The sequence below is a fragment of the Cupressus sempervirens genome, chromosome 4, assembly GCF_028749045.1.
Source record: "Cupressus sempervirens isolate cs-2001-9-10 chromosome 4, ASM2874904v1, whole genome shotgun sequence".
Taxonomy (NCBI): domain Eukaryota; kingdom Viridiplantae; phylum Streptophyta; class Pinopsida; order Cupressales; family Cupressaceae; genus Cupressus; species Cupressus sempervirens.
The window spans coordinates 873185837-873198778 of record NC_143121.1 but is presented as its reverse complement, the minus strand read 5'-3'; the positions used below and the strand labels follow the sequence as shown (position 1 = coordinate 873198778).

General features: G+C 39.6%; 1 protein-coding gene across 4 annotated transcripts in view; it reads left to right on the top strand.

Moving 5' to 3' along the window:
• Positions 1-524: 524 nt before the first annotated feature.
• Positions 525-12942, top strand: part of LOC149564183 (zinc protease PQQL-like) — a 244349-nt gene continuing 231931 nt past the window's right edge. For all 4 annotated transcript variants that reach the window (XM_089827248.1, XM_089827245.1, XM_089827246.1 and 1 more), the window contains exon 1: positions 525-652. The gene's annotated coding sequence lies outside the window, so the exon portion shown is untranslated. The remainder of the gene's footprint in view (positions 653-12942) is intronic.

Sequence of the window (12942 nt, the reverse complement as noted above, 5' to 3'; positions counted from 1 at the left end):
TAACATTTCTTGGCGGGCTAAAATTATTATCGCTAAGCTGAGAACCAACTCTCACCAACTTTGTTGTGAGACCAAGTCTTGGAAGAGGCCAAAGGAGGCTTGGGAAGAGAGAATTTGTAGATTCTGCAATTCTGAGAAAGTGGAAACTGAACAACACTTTATTTTAGAATGTGAGGTCTACAAGGAGAGCAGAGATAGATTTGCGGATACTATATGTGACAGTTCTTGGCATAACGTATTCAATGAAGAGTACATTGAGCAATTGGGTGGGCTCATTATCATCCTACAAAAGAAACAAACGGAGCTACTTAAGTCTGCTTAAGTTGTCTTGCTATCCTAGGCTATTTTTAGCCTCGCAGATGTTAAAATTTTATCTATCTATCTTTGAAATCTGTTCAAATTTAAAATAAATAATAAAAATAATAAAGCTGAATGGTTCAAAAGAGAGCGAAGGAAAAAAAAGAAGAAGAAGCCAACAAACGGTTACCGAACCCCTCGAAAATTACCATTTACCAAAAACCGCCTTCTAAGAATGGCATTTTGCCGTTATAACAAAACGTTGGCACACATTTTCTTGAATGTTTTAAAAGCAAGAAGCAAGAAAAAACCAATAACGGTCTCTGGAGAATCACATCTGAAGTAAACTATTCAGGTTTTTCTCTACTACATTTGTATTTACACTTCATTACTATCAGCAGGTTTGATTGAAGTTATTGTTCATAGTGCTCTTAGAAAAAAAATGCTTGTCATCATGCTGTCATTTTAACTTACTTCGTAACACAATTTCTTTTTCTGTATACGTTAGTTGATCACAGGTGTTTAAGTAATGTAGTCTCCCTATTTTCATATGATTTCTTTCCCGCAGATGTAACCCTGCGAAGTTTTGTTTGGAAAGTTATGCTCTTAAATGAACGATGTATATTTCTGACTATAAAAAGTTTGTGCACAATTTTTTCCCAAAACATTCAGTGCTAATTTGTTTTTGAAGTTTAGTGAGGACTGTTTGTTGGGACTGAAATGAACTAGATAACTAAAGTGAAATGCTATTGAAATGATCCTCTTTGTTGCGGACTTGTTGGGAAAACATGTCCGCTTTGTAAATTAACGTCAACATGTTTCTTTCTGGCGTGCAATTAGCTTTTTTGGTTGTTATTTGATTGCTTGGAGAAATATCTGCAAACTTCTCATTAAGATGATTTAATTAGTAGCTGTCCCATAGACTATTTCGGCTGTGTAGTTTTTAAAACCTTTTCAGTAAAAAGCAGAGGATAATTTTTTACGTAAAAAATTCCATTACATCTATAACCCCGTAAGGGGATTTACAGCACAAAATTCTTTAATTTCATGACTTATTTTTTTGACCTAAGAAATCGAAGTCTGAATTCATTAGCTCACGTTTGGCTAAGCTGTCTGGACAAGAAGTTACTAATCTATCAAAATCAGCCAGAACTTTCGCCTGCCCTGTCAGAGCCTTGGAGGTTTGAGCTTCAGTTGGTGATATAGCATTTTGTCAACCTTCTCAGGTGATCTCACAAATTTTAAGGAATTAGGAAAAAATAAAAATCAGTTTAGATAGATGTGTTTCAAAGAACTATTTTTAATCCTTTTTAATTCTTGTGGAAATAAAACACATTTGGAGTCCACGCATATATGTTTAAAATGTTACCTGTAATGTAAAGCTTTTAAGATATTCCATATTAGGCTGTTCTAAACGCAATTGTACATATTGGTAAATTTTGTTCAAGAGAACCATTTGTGCAATCTCTGAACTTGTTTTTCTGCTTCTATAACATGGGTGGTCCCATGGGCTCTGGTTTTTCCAAATGAAGAAAAACAATACTTCTTGTCCTACAATTTTTTAATTTTTTTAAAATATAAGTGAGGGTTCTATTGGGTCCTTGCTTAAGTGGAAAAAAGAAAAAAATGATCTGCGTAACTTAATCTGGCCAAGAGAGACCAAAAGGGACCCCTATTGCATAATCACCGGAGAACTTCTAGCTAGAAAATTGTCCCTAGCACAAGCATACTTCTTCAAACTAGGCTTCAAGCCTGCAACGTAGAAACCTTTAAAGAAACATGATTTTTTTTAAATATCCAAATTTTGGGTGAAATTGATTTATGAGAGATGGCAGAAATTGATTTATTTCAGAGGTAATGATCTACTTCCATAGCTAATGCCTATTGTGGCAGCAGTTGATTTTGTTTCTTTCTGCTTTGTAAATTCCAAATACACATGTCAGTGTTTGGCCACAATCATCTTCATTGTGTTCAATGAATTTAATTTAAAATGAATTCACCTATCGAGGCAGAGTGAATGCAATTGGTTCAATAAATGATTGAAGGGAATATAGATGGATTAGCAATGTGACCTTTTACCTCATTTAATATTTGTTTGATCTAACAAAAGCAACCCAACAAACTGCTATGTCCCACCTTATAGAGGTGGCTTGGACATGTCCTAGTTTTAAAGGGAGAAAGCCTCCAAGTCTTCCCGAAATTGTTAGAAGAAGCCAACACTTTCTGCTTTGACAATCATAGATATGGTGTAAGTAGTTCCAAGAGACACACTAGAACAAAGCCTCAATATTTCATATTTCAACTATATTTTAATAAATAAATCCTCTAAGCCAAACTCATCTTAGAAATCGTGAAAGAAGAGTCAAATCTCTTCATCACCTATGCAAAAAGATAATTTTTAGGAAGCTCTCATTCAAGGTTTCAGACTATCTTCCCTCACTCCATGATACAAAGGGAGACTCTCAAATTGATCACCTTTTTTCCAAAGATGCCATCTAAATGCACGTACTTCTCAATCATTTCACCAATAACACCAAAGAGGGACAAGTATTGATTTTATGGCCCATGTGCTTGCATCAAGAGCATCTTACTAGAAGACCCTTATTAGTTCTTTGATAACACGAGCCAAATAGGAGATGATATGAAACGATTGAATGTGAGGTTTGGAGAGTCTACTTTCACACACGCAAATAAAAATTCATCAATCCCTTCTAATTGAAGAATCTTCTTTTATGAACCCATCAAACTATTTATCTGCCTAAGAATTATGGATTCTCCATTTCTGTAAGCAACCTATATTGCCAATCTCACATGAGGATTTGGGAAATCTTATGCAAATTAGGAACAATCCACAAATTTAGGAAAAATCCCACGCTTCCATGAAATCAAGAAGACATAGGAACCCTCATCTTTTTTGATTGAAATGAAACTTGAAAGAAATCATTAGCCAAAATAAAATTCTTAAGAGAGTGAGTCAACCAAGTAGTTTTCATCCAGCGTTTCAATTCCTCACCATCAAGTTGTTTTCCTAATGATCTATAGATCAAGATCATGTTCATAAATCATTAGAGAGATCTTTTGAGTTAGCATCTAATTGAAATATTGGTTACATAGTGTCTCCAATATAATTGTCCCGAAGTCTAAGCCCTAGGCCTCAATATTTACATCAGAATTAAAATCATCTATAGGAGGACTAGATGAATTGCTAGTGGAAGAGGGCTTCACCATAATTTTTTGGGCACACATTTTCCAGTCAACTAGAACCCTTTTGAGATGATAATATGTAAAGACAATAAGAGCTGGTAGCATTTAGAAAAATTGAAAATCTCAAGCAATTATCGTTTTTGAGCTCCTCTAATATAGTGTCCGATAGCTTACTAAAAATTGTCTTGATAGTTCATAGGGCCAAACAATAGCTACTACTTTATTGATGTCTTAACTTTTATCCCAAAAAATCATCAACAATGAAACTTCCATCAAATCTGGTTCACTACTTGGTGGCATTGGATTGACTTTGGTCTGCTCCAAGATCATACCAAATCCTTGTAGGATTTAATGTCTCACAATATACATGTCCTCTTCTACAACTCTTAGAGACTGAAATTGAAAACTACTTTAAACCCACAAGCCCTTGCTCACTCCTTTGATCCTGTGAAGCCATTCATTTCACTTGGATAATAAAAGTCTGGGATAGAGCTAATAAAAATTCGGTGTGGACTTGGTTCTTTAATATGGTTGACATTGACCTCATCTCATGGTATCTCTGTACATGGGTATGGGCTTTGGTTTGTGCACTGGGACAAGTGCAATTAGGTGTCTCCATAATCATAAGGTGCCGTACCCATTGGAACTTAACCTAGGTCTATGATGTTAATTTCCTTATTCTCACCTCCCAAACCCAGTGAGAATTATTTGTTTTTTCTCATTCTCCATATTTCTTTCTTCTTTTAAGTAATTGTTGGGGGAGGTTATCCCTTTCATTCTTCTTTTGTGTAATACTTGGGGGAGGTTATCCCTCGCCTTTATTATAGGCCATGGTAAGAATGGAACATTCTTTAAGATTTCTAAATGTGGATTAAAATTGACTACCTAGTGGTCATGTTGAGGGGTCATTCGAAACTTTCCTCAACTAGCGTACAAACTATGTTTTATGAACTATTTTCTATTATATAGTTCTATGGAAAATGACATCTTCCATTATACTTCAATGTTTTTATGATTGTATCATTACTGTGCTTTTTTCCTGTTTTATTATGATTCTCAATATGGCAGCATCAAAGATAGAGCACTTTAGTAACCTTTTACAGACTTATATCAGGTGTTAGAAACAAAGTTTGCATGTAAAGAAATTTACTAGAGACCTCTCTAAGTTGTGGAACTCTTGGAGTCTAAGAATAAAGAAAAAGTAACCAAGATATTAAAATATTTTTTTAAGTCCAAAGTAAAGAAGTAACATCCAAAAGAAAGCTTATTTATTTAAATTTCTCAGTGAAGCATATAGAGCAGATAAAAAGCTAGTGTTTCATAGAATTTAAAAGGTAGAGATTATACTTATGGATAGATATCTGTGTGGTATTGTTATTGGAGATGAGACAAGAATTAATAGCAATAAGGAAAATACTTTAACATAAAAGGAAGAAGAGCATATGGTTCTTCCCATGTTTCAGTTGAGCGCAATGTGATTCCTCATTCCATATAATCCAAGAGTACTAGAAAGGGCATAACTTTTTCTAAACGGTATTGTGGCACAATGTAACATCTCATTTTTCCAACCTTAACGAACAACTATCATGTCATTGAACACAATTAATTTTCCACATTCATGAGCATGAGAAGGAAGTTATAACAACTATTTTACGTGTTCATGTGAAAGAAATTTATGGTTAAAATCACTTTAACTGAAATATCTTAATTAATAATTGAAGGAGCATTCAACCAACAAATATGATGTATGTAATTGCCATCGTAACTAACTGTTACTTAATAGAAAGAGATATCTTTTCTTACCATCGCATGATAAATTCATATTTAACTAAACTTGAATAACATAAAATGCCCGTTAAAAGTAGATAACTTGAGTGCAGATCATATCTTTGTCTTGTGTTGGTCTTTGCGTCTATTGGAGAGGAAAAGTATTGTTAGGCATTTAAACCTCCCAACTGTGGACCCTTAAGTATTATCCCCACACAATCTCAATTGAGAAAGGCCCTCCCTATCGACATTAGGCATGGGACCCCCTTGTCCTACCACTAAGCATTCAGGTATTAGAGTATCATTCTACAACTAACTTGACAACAAGGACCATAACCTTAGACCACCATGAGCTGAATCATCTTGTTAGGTTACTTGTATTCATTATTCATTTATTACTGATTTCTTTCTCTTATTATGCAAGGATAACCCATTGTTCATTGATTGTCAATCCATACCCTTCATCTCGACCTTGTTGGTCATCCTAGATGAACTTTTGTGGTGGTTGTCTAATCATTGTATATTCACAACCAAGTACATTCTGCCCAGCATGGGCTTATGGCTAACATTATGTAAAGATTCATGATACTTATAATTTAAAGATTTATGGCTAACATAATGTAAAGATTCATGATACATATAATTTAAAGATTCATGGGCTTATGGATAACATTATGTAAAGATTCATGATATCATAGGAAGCTATGAGATCAATCCAGTTTATAAAGGAATACGTTAGTTCTCATTTTTTAATTTAATGCATAGTATTTTTTCTTTATTAATACATATTTATGGACCGGTTAGCTCATGGTGGTTACTTGGTATACCCTAGCTTGCCTAATCCTTTTCCTTGGCCACTGTTGTAGTGTTCCATTCCCAATTGAACGTTGTTTAGTACCCAAACCCAGAAGTAAGCTTCAGAAACCACCAAACAAAATCAAATGATGTCTATACAGTATGAGATGTGTTGTCCATACAGTGTTGTTTAGGTTGACCGTATGGTGGGGTCGGGAGATTGCTTGATTGTACAGTGAAGGGTGTACTTCTTGGTCATAGGGTGGAGCTATCCCATATGGTGAGGAGAGAATAAGTTTGTCATATGACTTGAGAAGGATGTCTGTACAGTAGTCAAGACTGCGACATTGGGTGAACGTGTTGCTTGAGCGTATGGTGAGACTGGATTATTGTGTAGCAAGACTGTATGATGGATGTCATACAACTGCTTAGGGTGTCATTTTGCCAATTACTCTTATGCCAATGAAAAAACGAAAAATGTTGTAAATCAATGATATTAAATATGCATAAACCCCAACTCGTTAGAACAAGATGGATGCCAATAGAATTGATGAAGTTTCATTGAACAATATTTATAATTGCAAACAAAGATGGTGTGCGGATTTGCCAGATCTGAGCAATTAATACAAAGACGGAATAGGGTGAGGGTTGAATCCCACCGAAACCGAAAGAGCCAAGCAGGGAAGATCTTTCACTTTTGAAATGGCCAACAACACTGAACCCCAACAGGAATTTACAATACAAAATAATAATCCGAAATCACATAACAACTACCACCTACATGTCATACTTAAATACCCTTCGGAAGAACTCCCAAGGGTTTACAAAGATAGCCAACAACAACACTTACGGAAACAATTAAAAATGAAAATGGGTCCGAGATATACTAAATCAATTGGCCCATAAACAAGTCTTTGATTATTTATTTATTTTATGACGGGAACATTACAATAGTGTTTTAGGACCCCGCCAGTTAACTCAATGGTGAGTGGTGCCTTCATGCCAATTCCCTTTTTGGCAATGCTTCCCCCCTTCTTCATGCACCTACAAGATATCATAGCATATAATCATATTAGCCAACCATTACCAATTCATATAACATCTTGATTCTTAACAATTTAGTAATACCTACATCTCTTGGTGATTGTATACGATATAAAATCTAGGTGTGCCCTTATTTATTTATTCCCATATCTTGATTTCAAACACCCACTCTATACCATGCCTGAACCCTGTGCTTACTAGTAATCTTGAGCAAGGGCAAATGATTGGAGCAAAGTAGCAAAATATTACAGAAGACCTCTACCATTATTTCCTGTCAGCCGACTGGATGGTTCCGACGGTGTTTTTGTAGCCGACGGAATGATTGTCGTTGGTGTTTCGTAGCCGACGGGTAAATAGTTTGTAGCAGATGTAATGTTGTGGCCGACGGACTCCTTCGGGAAGGTTCGGCGGTAGTATTTATATCCCGTCTGGGATAATTGTAAATCATCAATCATCTGCTATTGCAAATATTATGAAGCCTAATGTATGTTCTGGCATATGCGAATATTATTTTGCTATTATTGTCTATATGTGTTGATTTCTTTACCTGTACGACAAACATTTGGCGCCGCTGCCTTATGAACCTGGAAGGTGGGAGGAATGAAGATTAATGCCAAATCAGCTTAACAAGGATTGGAATAAGGTCAAGAGAAAAGATAGAACCCGTACTGCGCAAGAGAATTTAATTCTGGCATAGCAAGCCGAATGCCGAAGAAGGTTCCAGAAGTTTGCCGACGGAAACAGGAGTGCGGAGGAATTGTTGGAGAAGACTCGACAGCGGGTGGAATTGGTGGAAGAAGCACGGGAGGAGTTCTTGAATTTGTGTTCGCCGAGGGAAGAAAATTCAGATGGAAGAGCATCAACTCGCACGGCTCGCAGTGCGGAGGGAGCACGAGCGTGGAGTGACCTCTTCGTTCGGGATAGACTTCTGCGGGAAACAATTTCAGAAGATCCTTCTTCTTCACCAAAGTTCCTAGTTATTGACACCTCCGTTGTGGGAGAGCAGTCCGCCAGTGTGGGAGTGCAGACCGTCGGTGTGGGAGTGCAAACCTCTGGTGTGGGAATTCAGACCTCCGGTGTGGGAGTGCAGACTGCCGGGGCGGGAGTGCAGACCTCCAGTGTTGTGATGGCGGGACCCAAAGAGAAATTGTCGAAGTTCAGTGGCGATGGTACGATCGATCCCATTCGACATTGCAAAACATGTGAAACGATCTGGAGGGCAAATGGCATAACTGATGAAGACGACTGGATAAGACAATTTCCGGCAACCCTACGAGGTGTGGCAATTGATTGGTTTTTGGATACGGATCCACAAAAGCTAAATAGCTGGGATAATATTAAAAAGGAGTTCTTGGCGGAATTTAAACTCTTGCGGGATGATAATGAAATCGTAGTGAAAATTTTTAATACCAAGCAGGGGAAGCACGAAACTGTCCATGTCTATGCCAGGAGATTAAAAGACTTAATAAACAAAATGGAAAGCAAGCCGGCGGATGGATTGTAGAAAAGATAGTTCGTGGACGGCCTACGATCGAAATTGCAGAGGAAAATGAAAATTGTGCCACCATCGTCATATGTGGACGCGTATAACAGAGCACTGGATCTTGAAAGTGAACAGAAGACAAAGAAGAAGAAAACTAGCTCATTTGATTCTGATGACGACGAACCTGTCGGAGATGATAGCAGCGACGACGAAGGCAGCAGCAAGAAAGTTCAGGCCCTACAAAAGGATATGGTTCGCATGATGAAGGAGTTTAAAAATATGTAGGAGCCAAAAGGAAGTGAACTGTGGTGTACGGAGTGTAAGACCAACGGCTATACTAAAGGATCGTGTCCCAAAAACCAATTCTGTGACATTTGTCAGATCATGGGCCATTCGACAAAAGAGTGCCCCTTTAACATGAAGACAAGAGGATCTCCGCAGGTGTTTCTCACACAGGAGGCTTCCCCGTCGGGCAGTAGCGGAAATACGAATAGCGCAGGTGCCACATCCGGAGGGTACAGGAATAATAACAGAGGGCAAAATAACAATGCAAACAATAACAATAATAATGGGAGCCGAAGTCAAACCCAGTATGATGCAAACGGATGGCCGATCGTTCAATGTTGAGCATGTAATTTGTGGAGTCATTTTGCACGGGATTGTACAACGGCAAACACACCGAAATTATTATGCAGATGGTGCGGACTCGGCAATCATGAACATTCCAAGTGTCCAAAGTCTGGAGTAAACTTGACCACTATCGGCACAGATGTAGAGGAGGTTCTGGCAATTACATGGAGGCAAGCGGAGGAAAAAAGAAAATTGGGGGAAATGCAGACGGAAATTGGAAAGGCATCGTCAGCAGGGACATCTCAGTTGAAGGATATCACCGGCACCTTGGCAAAGAACTTCGCAGAACAAAACATTGTACGACAGATCTTACAAACGGAGATACCGGTCAAGATAAGTGACCTCCTTCTCACAATGCCCTAGTTACGGATGGCCATTTTGAATCATACATCATTTTCGAAAGCAACGGAGGACACAGGAAGGGACAGTAGGGAAGTGATGACAACAAACCCGATGTTGCTCGCACTCACCTCTGAACGACATCTGGCGGTCGTTGAGATCGGGATTTTGAGAAATGTTTTGACAAAGACAATTGTTGACGGAGGGTCCGGCGTGAATGTCTTACTGGAGGATACCTGGAAGAAGTTGGGAAAGCCGACGCTGTGGCCACCTACATTCCAGTTGCTCAGGGCAGACCAGCACGGAATCAAACCGTTGGGAATCTTGAGGGCCCAATTGGTAACCATTGGTACGCAACCATTTTTATTGGATTTTGTGGTCATTCCATCGAAAAGAAAAGGATATGATGCTATTCTGGGACGGGATTGGTTGGTGCAAGCAAAAGTAAAACATGATTGAAAACGAAATACCCTATCAATGGAGCGCGGAGGCAAAAGATTCACAATTGACCTGCATACACAAATAGTCAGTGAGGAGGCAGCATCATCAAATTCAGAAAGTGACGGCGAAAGTGACGACGAAGGAAAGAGGAGAATGGAACCAGACGAAGGAGTATTGAGACTTGACGGAGGATTGAATGACGACGACCTGGACTCGGTGAATGGGCTGTTCCACTGGCAGATAGAAGACTACGAACTGTTTCCAAGTTGCAATATGTTAACGGTCGACGAACGTGACAAAACACAGGAAAATGAATGTCCGGAGGAATGCAAGGAAGCGGAAGAAGGAAAAGCTGCCATGGTTGAAGCTGAGGGGAAGAACATACAGTATGAACACAGAAAAATGAAAGATCCCACTGTCCGGTACATGGTGAATGGACCGTGCGGAAAGAAAAGGTTACACCGCAGCATAAAATTAGTAGAAGGCACTGATAGCAAGGAAATAATCCAGTTGCGCGACGACTGCAGGCACAGTGGGCAACGGAGGTGGCACAGAACAGACGTAAGGCATATGACGGTTGGAATGAAATCAAAGTGGAAAAGTTTAAGGCCAGATGGCTTGGACCATATCAAATCCAGGAGGTCAGCGATAATCGAGTGGTAAAGTTGGGAACATTGGACGGGCAAGAGGTACCTCACGCAGTCAACAAATCCTACCATGCCAGGAAGATGCCGTCATCGTCACAGACTGATCAGATGATTCCCTTGTCGTTGTCGTTGCAGAATGGCGACGCCTGGAGGAAAAATTGAGGTGCTGTCTTTTTAAAAAAATTAAAACAAAAAAAAAAAAAAATTTGAAAAAAAAAATTGGAAAAAAAAAAAAATTGAAAAAAGAAAAAAGGACCCCGCGGGCAGAGTCTGTCCGCAAGTGAAAAAAGTCCCGCGGGCAGAGTCTGTTCGCGGGTGGAAAAAGCCCCGCGGGCAGACTCTGTCTGCGGGTGGAAAAAGTCCCGCGGGCAGAGTCTGTCCGCGGGTGGAAAGAGGACCCCACGGGCAGAGTCTGTCCGTGGGTGAAAAAGTCTCGTGGGCGAAGACAAAGGCCCCGTGGGCAATAGCCTATCCTCGGGCGTGAAAGGGAATGGCCCCGCGGACAGTCTGTTCGAGGGTTAATAAAAGCCCCGCGGGCAGCCTATCCGCGGGCATATAACTTCTAAGTTCTTTCGCCAGAAAGGCCGCGGGTAAAAAACATTTCCGCCAGACTCCATTCCCTCCTCCAGCCAGATTTCTCCGCAGGGAAACAGAGACATAAAGAAGAGTGCTTGTTCTGCTAGAAGGAGAAGCTCAGGGTTTTGTGAGGAGTGGGAAAAATATGGCATATTTAGTTTGGGCGCTTTTGAGTTTCGCGGCAGCACAGTAAAATTGCAAGAGCCAAGATGGAATCTGTGTAGGGAAGGAGAAGAATTTCTGTGTGCAGAGGGATTTGTGGTGGATTGTAGAGGAAGCAGTAAAAAAAAAAAAACAAAAAAAGACGACGACAAATTCAAGTTGTTCAGAATGAGTTACAGATGGTGCCAAAGGGAAGGGGACGCATCAGTGGTTGCTAGAAAGTGTAGAGTCGGCAGAAAATGACAGAAATGGTGTGTTCCGTGCATTTCTGTGTGGGTTGCAAAGTGCTAATTTGGTCAGGGAGCGCACTCGGGGCACTGCCCCAGGACCCCGTGGGGGTGCTGCCCCTCGACCCCACCGAGGGCGTTGCCTCCTGGACCCCTAGTCGTTGCGGATAGCAGTCGTGGGAGTCTGACCAGTTTGGAAGAGTTGAAGTTGCTGCAGGCATGGACTTTCTGTGTACCAGAGGCACTGGGAGTAGGTGTTGGCCAGGAGGTTGTCTTGGTGGATGCATAGAGAACTCGGGAGGAGCTAATCATCTAGTTGGAGGCAGTGCAGTGACACTTGGCTCAAGGTACCGTGGAATTGAAAACAGAGAAAGCAGCACAGGTGGCTATCAAGGTCAGCTTGCGGAGACAGTATTGTGTTAGCAGAGGCTATAGGCACGGGACGAAGTGAAGTGATGTGACAAAAGCAGATTTTTCTTGTTGTAGTCACTCTGATGATATATTTTGTTTATTAATTTGTCGTAGATATTTTGTAATTGTCGTCCGGAGACGACTTTTCTTTTTGGGGGGATGGTGTCAGCCGACTGGATGGTTCCGACGGTGTTTTTGTAGCCGACGGAATGATTGTCGTCAGTGTTTTGTATTTTGTAGCCGATCGGTAAATAGTTTGTAGCGGATGTAATGTTGTGGCCGACGGACTCCTTCGGGAAGGTTCGGCGGTAGTATTTATATCCCGTTTGGGATCATTGTAAATCATCAATCATCTGCTATTGCGAATATTATGAAGCTTAATGTATGTTTTAGCATATGCGAATATTATTCTGCTATTATTGTCTGTATGCGTTGATTTCTTTACCTGTACGACAAACATTTCCTTTCTTTCTTTCTTTCTCAACTTTAAGGAGGGTTCCTTCTGATATGGAATTTTTCTATTGAGAAGTTCTACCATTGCATCTCCTTAGACAACCTTGAGTCTTAGATGCATGGTTGGTGCCTTTCCCTTCTGTTAATATATTAGCCACAACGTTTGGCTGCTGCTAGTTCCTTGTTTTGGAAATCATCAAATTTATTTGCTCTAAAAAAATTGCGATTTTTCAGTGATCTTCATTACTAAGTTTGCTCATGTCTTTCTTATCATTATCTTTCTCTTTTTAGTGCATTCAAAAATTAAAAGAAATAAGGGAGGAGACACCTTGCTTTTTTCTGTCACACCTGCTCAAAACATTCAGGATTTCAATATTTTTCATCTCTCTACAGTTCTTATGATGAAAACCTAAATGAAATTGGCAAAAATTATTATGCATAATTACTGTATCGCAGAATTCCCTCG